Source organism: Vombatus ursinus, unplaced genomic scaffold, assembly GCF_900497805.2.
Source record: "Vombatus ursinus unplaced genomic scaffold, bare-nosed wombat genome assembly UNPS02014779.1, whole genome shotgun sequence".
In the NCBI taxonomy this organism is placed as follows: Eukaryota; Metazoa; Chordata; class Mammalia; order Diprotodontia; family Vombatidae; genus Vombatus; species Vombatus ursinus.
Window position 1 is genome coordinate 27,186,434 of NW_020954557.1, and position 15,229 is coordinate 27,201,662.

Here is a 15,229-nt window from a genome sequence, read left to right on the forward strand (position 1 = left end):
TGGACGTTGATTGTGCAGGATTAGCTAACAAGCAAAATCCTCACTTATCAATGAGAGGCACAAGAAATAATGAGTAGAGATTGAAATACTCAGTGTGGCCATTATCCAGCCACAGCCACAACATGCTCCTATTGCTTTCTGTCCTGGTTATGAAGGGGTGAATAATTCTTTATTTTCCACCAGGTAACTATGAAAGGCCTTTGATAATAATTTTTGATAGAAGCAATTACATAAACATGAAGGATATTACCAGGAGCTGAAGTTGTAAGAGGAAATGGATATAAAAACTTTTCTAACATCTGGTCTTGTTAAAAATCAGAATAATTTAAAGAGATGAAATCAATCTCTATCCCTTGGGTCTCTAAAGAGGGGCAGGATGTCTTCTTTCAGGAATGGTGTTCCTGCAGGGAGGGGTATGCACTAGTCTATATATCTTGCAACTCTTTTAGCCTGTTAATTTCATGAGAGCTGTAAATGTTATTGAAATTAAGAAAAAAAAAAGAGATCAGCTTAGCACTTTTAGAAAGGTTCTTACTCAATAGCTGTTGTTTTACTGAGAAAGCAGATTCCTTGCTGACAATGACATTTGGAGATACAATACTGAAATTTATCTTGATACTGTAGTTTGAATAAATTTAGAGCATCTAGGTGTATACCACAAGATGATGGATCTGAAAGAATCTCAATGTTCATCTACTTCAGCTCCCTTATTTTATTGATGAGGAAATTGAAGTCCAGAAAGGGAAGTGAGTTGATCAAGAATATGAGTGAGTGGCAGAGCCAAAACTCATACCTAATTCTCTTAGGGGCAGTAGATAGAGTGCTGGGTCTGGAATCAAGAAGACATCTTCCTGAGTTCAAATCTGGCCTCAGACATTTTTTAGATATGTGACCCTGGGCAAGTCACTTAACCCTGTTTGCCTCAGTTTTCTCATCTGTGAAAAAAGCTGGAGAAGGAAATGGCAAAGAACTCTAGTATTTTTGCCAAGAAAACCCCAAATGGGGTCATGAAAAGTTGGGCATGACTAAAATAACTGAACAACACCAACAACAACTCTCTTAAGGTCCAGTATGATCCTCCACATAAAGTTGCCCTGGTCTGAGGAGAATTGTTAAGAGCATAAGATGAAAGATTAACTTGCATCATATTATAATTATATATAGAGTTGTGACATGGTATGTCATTGCATTTGAAGCTATAATTGTGAATAAAATTAGTTTCTCATGGATACGGATTTCTTATCAGAAGACTCACCAGAGGACTTAAATTCATTATATGATTGCTGAATGGAGGTAGACCTATTTATTTCACCATTTATTTTATTTATTGTAGCTGAAGTGAATCTAGGGAGTGAAGATGGAAGATTAGAGGCAACCCAGATGAACTTTCACCATTTCTCTCCAAACAACTTTAAAATAATGCCTCAAATCAATTTTGGGATGGCAGAGTCAACAAAAGGTCAGGATGAGACATTTTTTTTCTGGCTTAAGAAAGTTAAGGAGGTCAGCAGGAGAAATTTATGCCAATAAAGTGGAAGTCTGTCCAGAGCCCACACACATAGTGATAGCAATAGCAGCTGCAGTAGCAGCAGATTTGGGAGCTCTTAGCCCAGAGATGGTAAGGGAGTTAGACATCTGGTCAGGAAAGGATGAAAGGGGATCTTTTGCTGGCACTGGGTACAGTTGGCATTGATTGGCAACTCTTTCGTCTACATAGAGTTTTGGGTCACAGTTCCAAAACAGAAAGGAATGCTGGGGGTAGGTAACAAGGGAGCAGGGGCCCTGGTTGCAGTTCCTAGTCACAGAGAAATCACTAGTGCTTGTGGATCCAGGGACTAAAGGCTCTTCTGGCCAAAGATCAGGGTGCACATCAGGAAAACAGTGACCAAACCTCTCCCAAGATCACATCATTTTGGAAGAACCAAAAACTTGCAGATCCTCCCACCTTCCAGAGCTAGCTCTTAAGAGCTAGCAGCATGAAAAATCCTGAAGCTTGGGACAGTGCCTCCTCATTCCCAGTGAGCAAAGCCCAACATTAACATAAAGTTCATAGTCAATAAATGGACTGGAAATAAGCAAACAAAATTTTTTTTTGACCACAGATACCTATGAAGGTGGCAGGGAACACCAAGACATTAAACTCAAAAGAAGACAATGGTGAAAACATCTACAAACAAAGCCTCAAAGAAACATGTAATTAGATTCAAGCCCAACAGTTAAGGAAAAAGATAAGAATGGTAGGGGAAAATTAGAAAAAAATGAGTAATGCAAGAAAATTATGAAAAAATAACTAACAGCTTGATAAAAGAGGCACAAAAATTCACTGAAGAAAAGAACTCTTGAAAAAAACAGAATAGTCTAAATGGAAAAGGAGGCACAAAAATTTGCTGAAGAAAAGAACTCCTTAAGAAATTAGAATTGCCCAAATAGAAAAAGAAGCACAAAATCTCACTGAAGAAAATAATTCACTAAAAAATTAGACTTGAGCAAGTGGAAACTAATGACTGCATGAGACATCAGGAAACAATAAAACAAAATAAAAAGAATGTAAAAATAGAAGAAAATGTTAAATGTCTTAGGAAAAATAACTGACCTGGAAAATAGATCAAGGAAAGATAGATAATTTAAGAATTACTGGACCTGAAAGTCATGACCAAAGAATGAGCTTAGATGTCACATTTCAAGAAAGTATCAAGAAAAATTGCCCTGTTATCTTAAATCCAAAGGGTAAAATAGAAATGGAAAAAATCCACTGATCACCTTCTGAAAGAGATCCCAAAATGAAATATCCCCAGGAATATTATAGCCCAATGCCAGAGCTCCCAGGTCAAAGAGAAAATACCTCAAGCAGCCAGAAAGAAACAATTCAGATACTGTGGAATCACAGTTAGGATCACACAAGATTTACTGGCTTCTACATTAGCCACTAAAGAGGGCTTGGAATATGATATTCTAGAAGGCAGAGGAGCTAGGATTATAACCAAGAATAACCTACTCAGAAAAAATGAGAGAGAGAGAGAAGAAAAGAAGAAGAAGAAGGAAGAGAAAGAAGAGGAGGAGGAGGGGAGAAGGAGAGGGAAAAGGGGAGGGAAGAGAAGAAGAAAATTGGATGGAGGGAAATACATCGTTGTGATAACTGTGAATGTGAATGGGATGTGCTCACTTATGAAACAGAATCAAATAACAGAATTAATTAGAAACCAGAATCCAGCAGCATGTTTACAAGAGATATATTTGAAACAGAAAGACACATTCAGAGTTAAAATAAAAGGCTGGAGCAGAATATAATATGTTTCAGCTGAACTAAAAAAAAGTCAGAGTAGCAATCATGATTTCAAACAAAGCGAAAGCAAAAATAGATCTAATTAAAACGGATAATCAGGGAACCTACATTTTACTAAAAGGTACCATAGACAATGAAGTAATATATAAAAATTTTATAGCAGATTTCTATGATAAAGACTGTCTTTCTCAAATGTATACTGAATACAGAATGGAGTCAAATTTATAAAAATAAGAACCATTCCCCAATTGACAAATGATCAAAGGATATGAACAGGCAGTTTTCAGAAGAAGAAATCAAATCTTTCTATAGTCACATAAGAGTGCTCTATATTACTGTTGATTCCAGAAAGGCAAATTAAAACAGCTCTGAGGTATCTCCTTACACCTATCAGAAATGACAAAGCTACAGGGAATAAGGGAAAAATAGGTACAATAATAAACTTCTGGTGGAGTTGTGAACTGATCCAACCATTCTGGAGAGTATTTTGCCCAAATTTGGTATTGGGTATTTTGGTATTATGCCCAAAAGGCAAAAAAAAAAACCCTACTTGTACAAAATATATATAGCAGCCCTTTTTTGTGGTGGCAAAAAAAATTAGAAATCAATGGGATGCTTATCAATTGGGGAATGGCTGAACAAGTTGTCACACATGATTTTGATAGAGTACTATTGTACCATGGGAAATGACAAGCAAGATGGTCTTAGAAAAACATGGCAAAACCTATATGAATCGGTGCAAAGTGAAGTGTGAATAACTGGGAAATCATTGTACATAGTAACAGCAATGTTGTAATGATGATCAGCTGTGAAAGACTTGCCTAGTTTGATCAATACAATGATCCAAGACAATTAATTCCAATGGACTTATGATGAAAAAAAAATCTCTGCCTCCAGAGAGAAAATTGATGAAGTGAGTTCAAATTCAAGTATAATTTTCTCAATTTCTTTATTTTTCTTACTTTTGGTTAAAAATATGGCTAATATGGAAATATATTTTGTATGATTTTCAAGTATAATTGATACCATATTGCTTGCTTTCTCAATGGGTGGAGGAGGATGAGGAAATGGAATAGAACTTGGAACTCAAGCTCTCATGTAAAAGAGGGAGTAGCTTTATTCAGTATTGTTCCAGAGAGTATCATTATCAGCATGAGTACATCTCTGAAGAATGGACTGTTTTCTTTTAACTATCATTAATGTACTTTTCTGAATATTGTCTACCTTGTCAATTTCTCATTTAAAACATAGAGTTGAAAGTTGTACCCTCTACTTCAGATGTGGTAACCAAAGCATAACACAGTGGTACTATCAGTGTCTATGCTCTGGGCACTCTAGTTTTATTAATGTAAACAAAGACCACACTAACTTTTCAGCATGGCTGCTGCACCAGTTGTTAGTTTCTATTGTTTGTGGTCAACTTAGAGACTCAGATTTTTTGCACATAGATTATTGCTACTAAGTAAGAAAGATACAGTTTGAAATGTGAATACAATTATAGTTGACTTTTGAGGACAAGATTAACTACCAGAGAAATAACATGCTACAAGGAATTTGAGGTAGTAAGATATTATAGATTCTATTAGTTTCCACTTAGAGAAAGATAATCAACTAACTTTCTGATAATTGACTACATATGAATGGTATATATTTAATTCAACAACATTTATTAAGTTCCTGCTCTAGGACACTGTAATAGACACTGGGTTTAAAATACAGTGTGGCATTTTAAGACATATAAATGAAATACCTAACCAGTATTAATTTGCAGAGATGAAGGTGGTAACAGTTTTAAAACTGTACACTTTATAAAAGTCAATACCTTGCAGGACTAAATTTTTATTATGAGTTTATGGGTTTATTTTGTGATTGTCTGAGCGTGTGTCTGTGCAAGCAGAATAGTGGAAATCAATTGTCATGTGCTCTTTCTATAATGCAGTGGGAAGCTTTTACAATTCCACAGGAGAAGTAAAGTCAATAGCTGACCTCCCATGGTTCTACTGAGACCCACTGGTATTGTTCCATAGTGCTTCCCCACTACACCCCAATTATGTTGATTTTTATTAGTGAATACATTTTAGTGGTTGTCATCAGGAGAGATTCTGATTTGTGAATTAATACGGTACTTGTGTTTCAAATTTCAAAGAGCTACCCCTAAGTGAAAGAAAGCGCAAATGGTCCTTGATAATGTATATATATATTTTAGTTTTTTTTTTAGGCAGTTGGGGTTAAGTGACTTTCCCAGGGTCACACAGCTAGTAAGTGTTAAATGTTTGGTCTGAGGCCGGATTTGAACTCAGGTCCTCCTGACTTCAGGGCCGGTGCTCCATCCACTGCACCACCTAGCTGCCCTTTTATGTTTTTTATATATGTTGGCACAGGGAGACTGAAGAAAATTGTATAATGGAAAATACATTTTTCTTGAATTTTCATGGCCATCACTAGAAAATGTAGAGTTTTTTAAAATAATTACATTTTAATATTAACAATTTATTTTAATCTTTTTTTCCAAATAAAGAAACTTAAATATAGTGAGGGTTAAAAAGCAGAAAAAATCAAGCTAATACCAAGGTTTTATTAATTTTAATCCAGTATATAATTCTCAACCAAATATTGTGCCTAAATCTTGCTTCAAAGTGATAATTTTTTAATAATGATTTTTGAGCTTTCCAGATGACCATTCTGACTGGCCACTAATCACTACCATCTTGTTCTCTCCTTGAGTTTCCCATTACATTTTTTTTAACATTGCCTGGCTTCACTGGAACAGTCCTTTTACAGTAAATTTGAAGACCATCCTAGTGAGTAAGAACAAGCTGAACTTTTTCTGGAGTGATTGCTGCACAGATTTTCCCATTCATATGGTCTTTGACTGTTGCTCATTTTCTCCTTCTTCCAGAATAGGAAGCTATATCTGGCACCTTCCTTAAGTGCTACTTACCCACCAAACAGCTGAAGAGCCATTGTTGGGTTCTTGGGTCCTTGGTACTTAATATTTGTTGTTGCTGAGTTGTATGTATTTATATACTTTTGACTTCCTTCATTCCCCTATGTAATTAATTTCACTTAAAAAAAAAAGCTATCCCATATCCCAACACAATGGAGATCTTCTCACTCTAAAGTACTATGAGGCAGCTATGTGGCACAGTGGACAGAACTCTGGGCCTAGAGTCAAGAAGTTCTTGTTGTTCAGTCATTCCAGTGCTGTCCAGCTCTTTGTGGCCCCGTTTAGGGTTTTCTTGGTAAAGATACTGGATTGGTTTGCCATTTCCTTCTCCAGCTTATTTTACAGATGAGGAAACTGGGGCAAACAGGGTTAATTGACTTGCCCAGTGTCTCATATCTAGTAAGTGTCTGAGATCAGATTCAAACTCAGGTCTTCCTGATTCCAGGCCTGGCACTCTATTCACTATGTCACCTAGCTGCCCCAGAATCAGGAGGACCTGAGTTCAAATATATCCTTGGACACTTATTAGATGTGGGATACTGGACAAGTCACTTAACCTCTATTTGCTTCCATTGTCTTCTCTCTAAAATAGGGATAATGACAGCACCCACTTTTCAGGGTTGTTGTGAAGATCAAATGAGATAATATTTGTAAAAGGTTCCAAGAACAAGGTAGGCATTATATACATGCTATTTCCTTCCCTTCCCCTACTGTGGTAATTTTTAGAATTTCATATGTGTACTACCTAATGAAAGATATTGAGAGGAAACTAACAATACAGTGTGTTGGGTTGGGAGGTAGGAAGTAGTGGGAGAATATTTGAGCAAACTAATAGAGCAGTCAATCAGTCAATAAATATTAAGCACCCACTATGTGTCAGGCACTGTGTTAAGCACCAGGGATACAAAGAAAAGCAAAAGACAGTCCTTGCTCTCAAGAAGCTCACTATCTAACGGGGTAAACAACATGCAAACAACTATGTACTAGTAAGATAGATACAGGGTATGTTGGAAATAATGAACAGATGGAAGGCATTAGGACAAAGTGGGATTGGGAAAAGTTTCCTGTGGAAGGTAAATTTTTTTTAAATTTTTTCCCAAATTTTATTCGATATGAAACATCTCTACAGTTTTTATTGAGGAGTTTTTATTGAGGACCATGTCCACAACCAAATCCACCTCTAAATTGGAATTGTCTTGCTGACCTAGCCCCAACCTCGGCCTTCTTGTCAGCACCAGCGGGAGCAGCACTTCGTCTGTATGTGTCTCTGTCAGCTTCACCTCGAGTAAGCCGGACAGATCGCTCACCCTCCAGACCTTTGGACCTTGACCTTCCTGTCTTGGGACGACCTCTGCGGAGTGTTGCAGGCATGATCTCGGGGGCAGATGAAGGTAATCCTAGAGGTACTGAATGCCCTCATTAGTGAAGTACCAGTAGAAATGTCTCCATGCAAACTGCTCCTTAACATAGCCACGAGACTTTAGAGATTGCATGGCTTTCATGACATGGAGATTGCTCTACATGGAGCTGGGATAGAAAGGAAAAGCAGAAGGTAAAACTTTTGCTGTGACTTGAAGGAAGCCAAAGATTCTAGGAGGTGGAGATGAGGAAGAACATTCCAGACATAGGAGGACAGCCAGGGTAGGGAAGAAGGGTGTAAGACCTAAGAAGACTGAAAAAATAGTGTCAATATAATCATAGTCTAAGGTTCTATTTCTTCAAAAATTGTCTTTAAGGGAAAAAAGCAGTTATAACCTTGTGTTGTTTTGATGTCATAAATGGGGGGCCTTTCTGCTATATTTAAGGATTTACCAATTTAAAGATTTTATGATACCTTATTTGAGCTTCAATTTTCTCACCAGTGAAATTAAACTAATTATCTTTTTGTCTATCTACTTATCATCCAGGTAAACAATAAACTAAAGCTGTTTTTCTGTGGGGGCAAGACAACATAGATTTCTAATTTTGAAGAAGAAAAACAATTCAGAGAATTATTCTTTCATACCTATGCTGTTATAAAACTAGAACTGTACAGGACATCTAGTCTTCTGAAGTGTTTGGGGAAGAGAGTATTTTTTCAAGTGGGAAGAATGTGTGGTGCACTGGATAGAGTGTTGGGCTTGGAGTCAGGAAGTCTCTCCCTGAGCTCAATCCAGGCTCAGCCACTTACTACCTGTGTGACCCTGGGCAAGTTACTTAATTTTGTTTGCCTCAGTTTCCTGATATGTAAAATGAGCTGGAGAAAGAAATGGCAAATCATTCCAGTATCTCTGCCAAGAAAACCCCAAATGGGGTAATGAAGAGTTGAATGTGACTGAAAAATGGCTGAACAACAACAAAGGAAGGATGAGTACTAAGAATAACTAAATTACAAATAATAAGATAAAAATCTGTTCTTACTATTTGAAACAAAGTTCCTGATCTGCTTTTATTTTAATTCAACTTATTCTATCTGTGCTCCTTCATTATAAAGATATTATTAAATTTGTAGGTAATGTCCAACCTCATTTTAATACTCACATAATTGATCTTCCTATTACAAGAAGATTGGGTTTAGAAAATATATTTGTATTGTGACTTAAAAAAATATATCCACACTCCTAAAATGAAGACAGATTTTTAGTAGACATGAGGGGGAATTTAGTAAGAATTTATTTCAATCAGTCAAGAGAAGGCTTTTTTGTGGTTGTTGCAGTATCATTATGGAAAATAATAATTATAATAATAGCTGATATTTTATTTTGTTTTAAGGTTTGCAAAGTAATGTTAAATATGGTCCCCTAACCTCTCCTGAGATACCTACAGCAACAAGAATATTTAAATATCTTGTTGTTTTAGAGGGCAGCCTCTTCCATTGTTAGATGGCTCTAATTAGAAAGTCCTTCATTATTTTGCACCAAAGTCTGCATCTCTCCATCATTAAGATGGTAGTTTTAGTTCTCTTTTCTGAACTAAGAGAAAATATCTCATTTTTTTTTCTTAATTCAGTTTAATGCAATTAAGTTCAACAAGCATTAAGGACTTTCTGTATGAAAGTTGCTCTGTGAGGCTCTGGGCATACAAAAATGAAAAACAAACCACAACAGTCCCTGACCTTCAGAAATTCATAATTAATTGGACATATGTACTGGATCACAGAGGAAAGAGCAGGGCTAGAGTATTAATTAGTGAGTCATCTGTATAGAGGCGATAATTGAAAGACTAGGGAGAGAGAATAGAGTCCAGAGGACAGCTTTAAGGACACAAAACCATGCACATACACATATTGAACTCACATGTAGATTTAGGGGGTAGGAGAAAGACAAACCAATGAAAGAAATTAAAAAGGAATTGTCAAAGCTAAGAGGAGAACCAGAAAAAAATGCTGTTACAATAACTAAGTGAGGGTAGAATATCTAGAATGAGATGATGGGGTATATAAAATTCTCTAAAAGATTTTTTAAAGCCAAGCACATAATATTATTTCTGGTTATTAATTTCCCCAGAGATTTTTGGGACAGATAGTCTGGGGGATTCCTATATCCTTTAGTCCCTGAATAGTTACCTTATGTACTTTCAAACTCATGGGAGTAAATTGGTTTGGATGGGTTCATAGCCTCATGATCAAATTAGGTAACATTTGTAAAGCATTTAGCATAGTGCCTGCCAAATTATAGGTCCTGTATAAATGTTTATTCCCTCCCTCCCTCCCCTTAGCTTTAATTTTTGTTTTCATTGAATAGAAGGCAACTCTCTTTAGTTTCTTAGATTCTTCATCATAAGAGAAAATATCACCATCTTTATTCAGCTTCTCTTCCTCATACTTCTCCTGTCATCCTCACCTTCTCCATTTTCTCCTCTACTTCTTGTGGATAAGAAATTAGAAAATCATTGTGAAATGATTCTTGTTCTCGCGTATTTCTATCTATCCCCAACAGCAGACTTTTATTAGAGAAACTTGTTGCAGATATTACCCTTTCTAATTCTGTGTTCACTGATCTTGTCTGTGCAAAGATGTTATAACTTCATGCAATCAAAATTGTCCATTTTATCTTTTGTGATCTTCTCTGCTCCTTGATTGGACAAGATCTCTTTTATCAGCAGTTATGAAAGGAATTTCCTTTCCTGCTCTTCCAATTTATTTATGATATGATGCTTTACATATAAATTGGATGTCCATTTGGAGCTTATTATATGATGTAAGATGTTGGTCTAAACCTAATTGTAGAGTAGTTGTTGGAGGGAAGGCAATTTTTGTGTGTTAGGTGCAGTAAGACTTAATATCAGTAATTCAAATAAAAGAAAGGAGAAAAGAAAGATATATTCTTTTTTTTTTAGGCAATTGGGTTTAAGTGACTTGCCCAGGATCACATAACTAGTGAGTGTCAAGTATCTGAGGCTAGATTTGAATTCAGGTCCTCCTGAGTTCAGGGCCGGTGCTCTATCCGCTGCGCCACCTCGCTGACCCAGAAAGATATATTCTTTAAAGAATCCAACAAGCTATCTATTGAAAATTCATGATTTCATATGCTATCCTCTTTTTGTACCCTTATTTGTATGGTGAAATGTTCATGCTTATTCATGACTCTCAAGCTTTAGATATAAATGTTTCTTTACATAATTTAAAAAGAAAAGAAGGAAAAAAAAACTTTGGGAATTACATCTGAACACTACTACAAGATCACGGACAATCTTTTCTGGTAGTTTTGTGAAAACCACAAATGATATGCAAAGACCAACAGATGACAGAATATGCTGGAGCAGCTCCAGGATTGTAGCTGAGTTTAGCTATGAAGAACTGGAGGAAATTGGCTGAATCTTGGAACAGGAGGAAAATCTTCCTCAGGAGGATCAGCAGGTTTTCAGCTTGCAACTGCACCAATTCACATAGTTATTAACTTCATTGTGGTAGGTGCACACACAAGCATAGGCCAAGATCTTTGAGTCTGATGTAGACCTAATCAAACATCGAGGAGGAAGGTGAGAGACTGTCATTTAAAGGGTGACAGTCACACAACTTCATGGTTTCAGTGTAGACACCTTCTCCTAGTGATATGGAATATTTGTATCATTACTAGTCCTGAAACTGTTTCTCTCAATGAGCAATTCCATGCCCTACCCCCAGCAAAGTAATAAACAGGTTATTAATAATTCCTGGAATAATTGCTACCTCTTTCCGGTTTTATAGGGAAGCCAGTTGGAGAGGAAATTATGGAGAAATCACATAGTCCTTACACTCTCAGGCCCCTCAGTAGCACAGTTCTTACTTTTCCTTGTGCATTGGCTTCCTTGGTTGAAAGAGCACCAGTAGAACCCATGGTTATGTTTGGCACAAATTGAGTACTGACATGGAGGATAACAACTGAGAAAAGTCCATGGTATTTGACTAAAGAATTCATTGATAATCATGGAAAGATGGAATTGCATAGTTTTGGGTTTGGAAGTTAGATTGTAAAAAGCTGAAAAGTAACAGTGAAGAAATGGAACAAGAAAATGTAGAATATTCTTTCTAGAAGTTTAGGAGTGATGGGGAAGGGAGATACAGGTTGATGTACTGAAGGTAGCAGTCAAGGATGTTTTATTTTTAAGATGGAGAGACTGGGCAAGTGTTGATAGGATTAAGGATAGAGAGAGACCAATGAACGGAAGAAGATTCCAAGGAGATGAGCTCAAAGGCAGTCATGGAGGAACTAACCTTGGTAATGAGGTAGGCCACTTCAGTCTCTGAGATGAGACAGAAGCAGAAAAGTTTAGACAAATATATCAGTTTTATAGGAGAGGTGAAGAGATAAGGGAAATGGAAGATGCATTACCTCAGTCTTCTTGGTCAAATAGGAGACATTACTTATTGATAGAGAAGTGGTTCTGGAAAGGAAAAGCCCATCACGTACTTGAGTAGCATGATTTTTTTAGGTTGAAGTCTTATCTCCTTTATAAAGCTTTCAAGGACTCCACCTTTATTTAGCAGTTCTTCCCAATGCTTGTTGTTTATAAGAAACCCCTTCATTTCTATAGGTCTAGAGAACTCCTTTCTCTTCTTCCTGGGAGTGTTCCCTTCCCCTCACCCACTTCCCACCCTAATTTTATTCTAAAACTGCTTTCTACATATATATCTTAGAGTTTGTACTTCCCAAGGGTTATGTTATAGACCACCAAGAAACTGCTTCATCACTTCCTTGGCTCAATCCAACTTCTATGTGAGAGAGTTAGACTTAAGGATGGCTTTGGAAAGAATATGGAAAGGAGTTCTTTGGGAAATAGCACATTCTTCATTCTGGAAACACTCTCTTGCATCTCTTGCTAAAAATTAATTGTATTTCATTATATTCATTGTATTCATTTCTTCAAAATTCTAGAAAAGGGCTCAGGAGACATTATTATAGAGTATAGACAGCAATCCAGCTGAACTCTCCTAATATTCCCTTCCAAAAATCTTTGAAATAATGCCTGAAATCAAATTTTGGAGTGGCAGAGCCAACAGAAGGGCAGGGTAAGACATTTTTCTAGCTTAAGACAACTGAGAAGGTTGGTAGAGTGAAGGTCTGTCCAGAGAGCACACATACTGCAGCTGCACCAGTGGCAAGCGTCTGAGGAGGCAACAGCAGCAGCTTTAGGAGCTCTCAACCCAGAGATTGTAAGGGAGTTAAGCAACTGCTCAAGAAGAGTTTATAGGGGAACCTTTGCTGGCATTGGGTATAGCTGGCAATGATTGGCAACTCTATTACTCACAAGCAATTCTGGGTTGCAGTTCCAGGGAAGAGAAGATTGCTTATGATTGATCACAAGGGAACAAGGGCCCTGGTCAGAGTTTGAAGGTACAGAGGAATGCTAGACCTTGTGGCTTCAGGAGAACAGGGGACCTTCCTGGGTAAAGACCAGAGTGCAGACCAGGAGAGAAGTGACCACACATCTCCTTGGATCATATCAACTTGGAAACCCTGAAAATTTGAAGACCCCCAGAAATAGCTTTGAAAACAATCGAAAGTTTGGGACAGTGCCTCCCCACCTACAGATGAGCAGAGTTCAACTTTAACATAAAGTTCAGGGTCAAGAAATAGGCTGAAAATGAGCAAACAACAACAATAACAACAAAGAACTTTACTATGAAAGCTATTATGATGACCTAGAAGACTAAGACACAAACTCAGAAAACACAAATGCAAAAACAGCTACAACAAAAGCTTCAAAGAAAAATGTTAATTGGACACAATCCAAACAAGAATTTCTGGAAGAGTTAAAGAAAGAGATAAGACTGGTAGAGAAGAAATTCACTGAAGAGAAGAACTCCTTAAAAAGATAGAATTGACCAAATGGAAAAAGAGGTACAAAAGCCAACTGAAGAAAATAATTATTTAAAATTAAGAATTACACAAGTAGGAGTTAAGGAATCCATGAGACATTAAGAAACAATAAAACAAAATTTATAAAAAGAATGAAGAAAATGTGAAAAAACAACTGACCTGGAAAATAGATTGAGGATAGATAATTTAAAATTTATTGGATTACCTGAAAGTCATGGTAAAAAACAAAGAGCCTAGATATCATCTTCCAAGAAATTATCAAGGAAAATTGACCTGATATTTTAGATCCAGATGACAAAATAGAAATTGAAAGAATCCACTAATTGTCTCCTGAAAGAGATCCCAAAATGAAAACTTCCAGGAATATTATAGTCAAATCCCCTAGCTCCCAGGTCAAAGAAAAAATACTTCAAGTTGCCAAAAAGAAACATTTCAAATATTGTAAAGCCATAATCAGAATAACAAACAAATTAGCACTCTTTATGTTAAAGGATCTGAGGGTTTAGTATATTTTTTTCTGGAAAGCAAAGGGGCTAGAATTACAACCAAGAATCACCTACCCAGCAAAACTGAGTATAATCCTTCAAAGGAAAAAATTAATATTTAATGAAATAGAGGACTTTCAAGCACTCCTGATGAAAAGACCAGAGCTGAATAGGAAATTTGACATTCAAACACAAGAGTCAAGAGAAGCATAAAAAGGTAAACATGAAAGAGAAATCATGAGGGATTCAAAAAGTTTAAACTGTTTACTTTTCTATCTAGGTAGAGGATACTTGTAGTTCCTATGAACTTTATCATTATTAGGGCAATTAGAAAGAGTATACTTTGACAGAGGGCACCAGTATGAGTTAATTATGATGGAATATTTCAAAGAAAAAAAATTAAGGGTTTAGAAAAAGGGATGCCTTGGAAGAAGGGGGAAGGGAGAGGAAGAATAGGAAAAATTACCTCACATAAAAGAGGCATGCCAGGAAGAGCTCTCACAGTGGAGGGGAAAATGGGAGGTGCCAGGCAATGCTTGAACCTCATTCTCATTGGAATTAGTTCAAAAGGGGAGAATATAAACACTCAGTTGGGTATAGAAGCTTGTCTTACCCTATAGGGAAGTAGAATTGGAATGGGATAAGAAAAAGGAAAAGGCCTGAAAAAGGGAGGACAGATTAAGCGAAGCAATGGTTAGTGCTAAAGCAGGTTTTGAGGAGACATGGGTTAAAAAAAGAGTGAGAAAAGGATAAACAGTGGAGGAAATAGGATGGGGGAAATACACAGTTAGTAATCATAACTGTGAATGTGAATGGGATGAACTTACCAATAAAATGGAAGCAGATAGAAGAATGGATTACAGACCAGAATCCAACAATATGTTATTTACAACAAACATGTTTGAAACAGAGATACATACAGAAAAAAAATAAGGGGCTGGAGTAGAATCTATTATGTTTCAGCTGATGTTAAAAAAAAAAAGCAGGGGTAGCAATTATGACCTCAAAGTAAAAGCAAAAATAAACCTAATTAAAAGAGATAAGCAGGGAAACTACATTTTGATAAAAGGTACTACAATGAAGACAACAAAGACAGACAATGGAGTCATATCAGTACTGAACATTTATACACCAAATGGGATAGCATCTAAATCCTCAAAGAAAAAGTTAAATGACTAACAGGAGGAAATAGACATAAAACTGCACTGGTGGGGCACCTCAACCTTCCCCTCTC

The 15,229-nt window shown here is 36.6% G+C and overlaps 1 pseudogene; it reads right to left on the bottom strand.

The window, feature by feature from the left end:
* LOC114045843 overlaps window positions 1–7,601 on the bottom strand; it is a 130,528-nt pseudogene extending 122,927 nt beyond the window's left edge.
* Between the last annotated feature and the right edge of the window lie 7,628 nt (window positions 7,602–15,229).